Genomic DNA, 6,466 nt, shown 5'->3' on the forward strand with positions numbered 1-6,466 from the left:
CTGATTAAAGAAATCACTTGGCTTTGAAGCAAAAACATGTCGATGTCCTCTTTAACATCCTTCCACATTTGCATACGTTTTCCCATTAAGATGGTGTTGCAGTGAATGAAAAAGATTGTAATCTGATAGTGCCATATCTGGAGGATATGGTGGATGGGGGAGAACTTCCCAACCCAACTCCATAATCTTGTGTTGCGTCAAACGTGCCACGTGTGAACGTGCATTGTCGTGGAGAAGAAGAATGCCTTTCCGATTGACGAGTGAAGGGCTTGATTTAAACGTTCCAGTTGCTGACTGTAGATCTCGTTATGGAGTTTTCCCATATGCCTTAGATGTTTACGTATTATTTCATGAGAGACATGCAATTTCAGGGCTATTTCACTGAGTGTATTGCCTTGGGTTAAACTCAACAATATCAATTCCAACATGTCGGCCCCTGCTATCACAGTTTTTAAATTTGTTGAACCATCGTTGACACTTACGAACGTTCAAAACATTTCCATAAACTTCTTTGATATTATTTGTGGCTACAGAGGCGTTGTTTTCCTTGTATTCAAACAGCATTGAATGCTGAATGTGTGTCTCGTCATGTGCCATCACTATAAGGGATTAGAGTATACTAAACTTTACACATTATATAGGCTACATTAACGTGACATTTAGGCGGTTCGTACGTTTTTTTTTTAGGGTGGTTAAGGAAAGTGTTCCAAAACGCAACATTAATTTGTTGACGACCTAATACGTGGACTCCACCGGTAAGGGCCAGGTGGTTGTGGGTTCAAATCCCCATCCCAACAAACATGCTCGCCCTTTCAGCCGTGGGGGTGTTATAATGCTATGGTCAATCCCACTATTCGTTGGTAAAATAGTAGTTCAAGAGTTGGTGGTGGGTGGTGATAACTAGCTGCCTTCCCTGTAGTCTTTCACTGCTAAATTAGGGATGGCTAGTGCAGATAACCCTCGTGTAGCTTTGCGCGAAATTCAAAACAATCCAAACCAAACTTCACTGGTAATATTAATGAAAATGTATTTTAATAAGTATTACATTATTAAAATAAATGTTTCACTGTGCGGGCTTGCTGTCTATTAGCACTTACAGTCAAATGGGCAATAGTTATGCCCAAAAATAAACTAAGGCATGATACAAAATCACGATCACCTAATGGCAGATTCCAAGGTAACGAAGCAGTTTTTTACCTAATTAAATAAAAGTGTTTAAGTTTGTACGTCTATTGAGCTCGTATCCATGTAGTATTTGGACTAAGATGAGCCCACACAACACACAAATTAACAAGGACCAGCAGCGCCATCTCTTGGCTTAAAACTAATCTAACACCAGTAATTCTTAACCGTCATGTAATACAAATTAACAAGAACTAGCAGCGCCATCTCTTGGCTTAAAACTAATCTAACACCAGTAATTCTTAACCGTCATGTAATACTTTGTAGAGAAAAAAAACTTTACCCACTAGATCATTAACTTGTTCTTTGGTGCTGGAAATTGATGGTTTTTATACTTTGTAATCAGAGGATTATCTAGAAACTTTAATCGAGTTTTAAAGCACAAACTGTGTAATATTAATATAATGCAACAACGACAAAATCGTAGTAGTTTTTGTCGTTCTGTGACCCATTCTTCCGTGTATTAGCCTGACATCAGAGGACCCTGCATTATATTCGTGTCTGTATATGCGCGTATGAAAGATTGGTTGTACTTTAAAACAAGAACATCCCACATTCGGTGCTTACCTTAGAACAACTTCATTCATGGTCAGTTATGCTCGTTCTAATGGTCATTATTACGTAACATGGGCGAATGTTGTTTGGTTTCTGTCTCTACCGCTTGTTTTATTGGACTTCCGAAAAACTGGGTTTCGATATCCGTGGTGGGCACAACACAGATAGCCCATTGTGTAGCTCTGTGTTTAACAACAAACAGACTATTATTTAATTCATATTTTAGTCCCCCGATGGAACATCAATAAGTTTACGAACTTACAACGCTAAAATCTGGGGTTCGATTCCCCGCGGTGGACACAGTAGATAAACTAATGTGGCTATGCTCTTAAAAACAAACAATACTTCAGAACTACGGCGACATCTAGTGTCGTATATCAGTGCAATGAATAGGAAGTGGAATCTATCTACTAGTTATTATTTGGTCAACATTCGAGAGTTTGTTAACTTATAAATGATCCTTGTTCTGAAGGAAGTTTTATCAAATGATACGAAATATGAATAACAAGATATAGCTGTACATGTAAAGTTTAGAAAATGATATAACAAGTAGTAACTGATTCGGTTTTACTTCCACATTTTACTAAATCACAGTTATGTAAAAAAAAAACAAGTTTAAGTATTAATAAGACGTCTCTAACGGATTATGTCTTATCTGAAATGTCCCTAAATAAGTTTAATTGTGAATAAAATTTAACATGCATGAGATGTGCCAGAAGGATTGTTCAAACGTTATGGGTTGGTTTAAACTTGTAAATAAACAATCTTCAAGAGTTGAAATTACCAGTGATGAGCAGTTTCTAAAAGTCAAAAATGCCAATGATGAACAGTGCCACAAATAAAGAATAATTCAAAGTCAACAGTGCTACAAATAATCAATCATTCAAAGTCAACAGTGCCACAAATATAATTATAATTCAAAGTCAACAGTGCTACAAATAATCAATCATTCAGAGTCAGTAATGCCACAAATATAATTATAATTCAAAGTCAATAATGCCACAAATATAATTATAATTCAAAGTCAACAGTGCACTGTTGACTTTGAATTATAATTATATTTGTGGCCTACAAATAATCAATCATTCAGAGTCAGTAATGCCACAAATATAATTATAATTCAAAGTCAACAGTGCCGCAAATATAATTATAATTCAAAGTCAACAGTGCCACAAATATAATTATAATTCAAAGTCAACAGTGCTACAAATAATCAATCATTCAGAGTCAGTAATGCCACACATAATCAATCATTCAGAGTCAGTAATGCCACAAATATAATTATAATTCAAAGTCAACAGTGCCACAAATAATCAATCATTCAGAGTCAACAATGCCACAAATATAATTATAATTCAAAGTCAACAGTCCTAATGATGAACAGTCATTATAAGACTAAATAAGCCAACTTTCTATTTCAGTCCAGAAGTCTCCATACCTTAAATCGACGGTTTATGTGTCGACGATTAGAAATCCTGTTGGATTTGTTCTTCGCTGATGTGATTTTTAAAACACCATTCTTGAATTAAGAAGTACGTATTTCAGCTCCCGAGCTTTACTCGCCACATTGGTCAATCTTCATTATTACGTGTCGCAGACGTTTCAACAACGTATATAATATAGCAGGAGTAATGGGGAATTTCAAAACTGACTCAGCTCGTGATTTATTATACAGGGTGTTCCAAAAGCAATAGGTCTGATTTTACAGCATGTATAGGTTTCCTGACAGCTTTGTTTGTTTTCTTAGAGCAAAGCCACATCGTGTCCACCACGGGGAATCGAACCCCCGAATTTTAGCGTTTAAAGTTCGTTAACTTACCGTTGTCACACTGGGGGGGGGGGCAGTTGTCTTCAGAGACATATATTTCATCATGGAACTTTTTGCTGGGGCCTTTCCTCCCCCCACTGACTGAAAAAAAAAGATAAAGATAATTTTTGTTGTGTCATAGTCCCTGCTGCTTTCGGTTTCGTCGAGATGACACGTAAGCTAGACGAAGGAAGCGATAAGCCAGTTCTACGTATTGCTGGACTGAACGATGACTCTCAGTTCTGAAATCCTTCAACGCTTACGTAATCAGAGAATCGTCGCGCGACTATTTAAAGACCGCGAAAGTTTATTATGCTTGTTTTATTGTTCTTTACATTATATATTATCTGGAGTACCCGTCCCCTGTAAATTCATGATTAATGAAAGGTTATCATAGGACACGAAAAGTTGCTTCTCTTATATGTAATTGTGAAAAACGCAAAACATAAAATGTTATCTCCGCGTGGACCTAACAAACCTCCATACCAAATTTGGTGAAGGTACATCTACAGGGGGAAAAGTTGTGGTTAAAAAAAAACAAACACGCAAAAACTGAAAATTTGTATGTAACCCCCTTCTACACTGCGAAGTAGTTACATGGACATACAACAGACAGTACTATTATATTTATATAGATAAATACAATACGTTTGTTTGTTTGTTGTTAAGCGCAAAGTTAGTCAATGGGTTATCTGTGCTGTGCCTACCACGGGTAATTGAAACCTGGCTTTTGAAGTTATAGTCCTTGAGACTCACCTCTACGTCACTTGGGAGAGGGGCTATACAATAGATCATCCGACCGTCGGTTTATTATCCGTATATATATATATATTTGTGTGTGTGTGTGTGTGTGTGTCTCGTAGAATTACCAGTGATCTAAAAGCTTAAAAAGTTCGATGATATTAGGTTAACCTTTGTGTGTGTTGTGTGTGGGGGGAGATAGGTAGCTGGTGTTGTGAAACTCTGCTATCTTTAGTCTGCTCCAATAAGTTGCTATGGTGACAAATTTTTCACTTTGTTGCTATGGTCACAAATCCATGCACGTGCCACTCAGACACGTGTTTATGTGGTTTACGTTATTCACAGGAAAGATGTGAATAAAGTTGATTTTTTCCAAGTATCCTCTTTATCTAAACACGTATTGCTACCAGTGCTAATGTATTCCCGGATACACTTCTCCATATCCGTTACCACTTCCTCCGTACGTTAATCTTTAATGAATACTTTCTTATCAATCTAGACACGCAAAGAAGAACAAGCTAGAAGTAAAACCCGGGGTCTCCCAATTTATCTGTTATCGCCTAAAATGTTCGTTAGTACAACAAGCAGGTCTGTACGTTTCGGCTCTTCATTTTCTCTATCTATGGTTAGCGAGTACGGGGTGTGAATTTTGGGTATACATGGTTCGCATCCCGCTGACAAAAAACAACCACATCGTTGTCCACAATTAGTGCCCATGAATGCGCTATAAGAGTGACAGTCAAATCCTACAATTCGCTCAGACGAGACTAACCCAAGAGCTGTCGGTGGGTGCTGTTCAAAATTATGCGCAGGTAACGTTCTAAACAAACAGACAGCATCTACTGATCGATCGTGACGTTATATTTATATATATAGGTTATTGTAAGTAAAATGTTATCAATATTATTCGATTGATTCACTCATTTAATATCTGCACGCTGTTCAACACGAGGAATCGAACCCCGGAGTTTAGAGTTGTAAGCCCTTAAGTTTATCGCTGATCCACTGTGGAGAGGAAGATAAGGCAACGCTTGGTAGTGAAGCCTGTGTTTTGAAAAAAGTTTTCATCATGAGCCATCGATTCACGAGTTGTTAATTTTCAACATTTGGGGGATACATTTTAAAATTTAAAAACAAAGAAAAATATTTATTTCTTAGGACTTGTTGGGTTTTATGCCCGACGTAGTGTGTTCCCATATTTACACATTTATATTTTCTGGATAGCAGCATTAACTTCAAGATTAATTACTTTGTTTTAAAACATTTTATTTTACTGGCATTTACAAGCGACATTTGTAACACTGCAAATATCATAACTAATAACACTGCAAATATCATAACTAATAACACTGCAAATAACATAACTAATAACACTGCAAATATCATAACTAATAACACTGCAAATAACAACGAAAATACAGTTTATTAGGTTCATTTCATATTTATATGATATTTAGCCAAACAACAAAAAATAATTTTGAAACTAAACTACTCTCGGTATGGTTGACCTTTACAACACCTGCACTACAGGGGGGCTGTACACGTTAAATAATTTATTTTCGAACACCTCTCATCTTTAAATAATATCACGTACACGTTATGAAGTTGTCAGATGTATCTAGAGTTAATCCGATGTTCAAACAAAGGTGTAAATTTTACGTTAAAGGTGACGAGTCCCGTGTTTTATAGGTTTATACATCTTACACCTGACCCATAAAAAAAAACATCCTCCCCCCCCCACCGAGAAATTTGGAAGGCGCATGTGTCCTTCTCTGTCACCTCAGTGAATTGTTGGTCGAGCATCATTTGTGTAAAACAATTCGCGAGCAGCCACTCCCTTCTGTTTTTATATCAAACTCATTAAATATTAGTCAAGTACCAGCTGTATGTTGTTACAATAAGAATGGGATGGTAGGTAATGGATAACATTTACAAATATGATTTGGTTACATATACATCACTCCTTCTACACCCTCTCCCAGTGGCACAACGGTAAACTTGAAGGCTCATAATATAAGAATGGGATGGTAGGTAATGGATAACATTTACAAATATGATTTGGTTACATATACATCACTCCTTCTACACCCTCCCCCTCTCCCAGTGGCACAACGGTAAACTTGAAGGCTCATAATATAAGAATGGGATGGTAGGTAATGGATAACATTTACAAATATGATT

This window comes from Limulus polyphemus, unplaced genomic scaffold (assembly GCF_000517525.1).
Source record: "Limulus polyphemus unplaced genomic scaffold, Limulus_polyphemus-2.1.2 Scaffold1458, whole genome shotgun sequence".
NCBI lineage: Eukaryota > Metazoa > Arthropoda > Merostomata > Xiphosura > Limulidae > Limulus > Limulus polyphemus.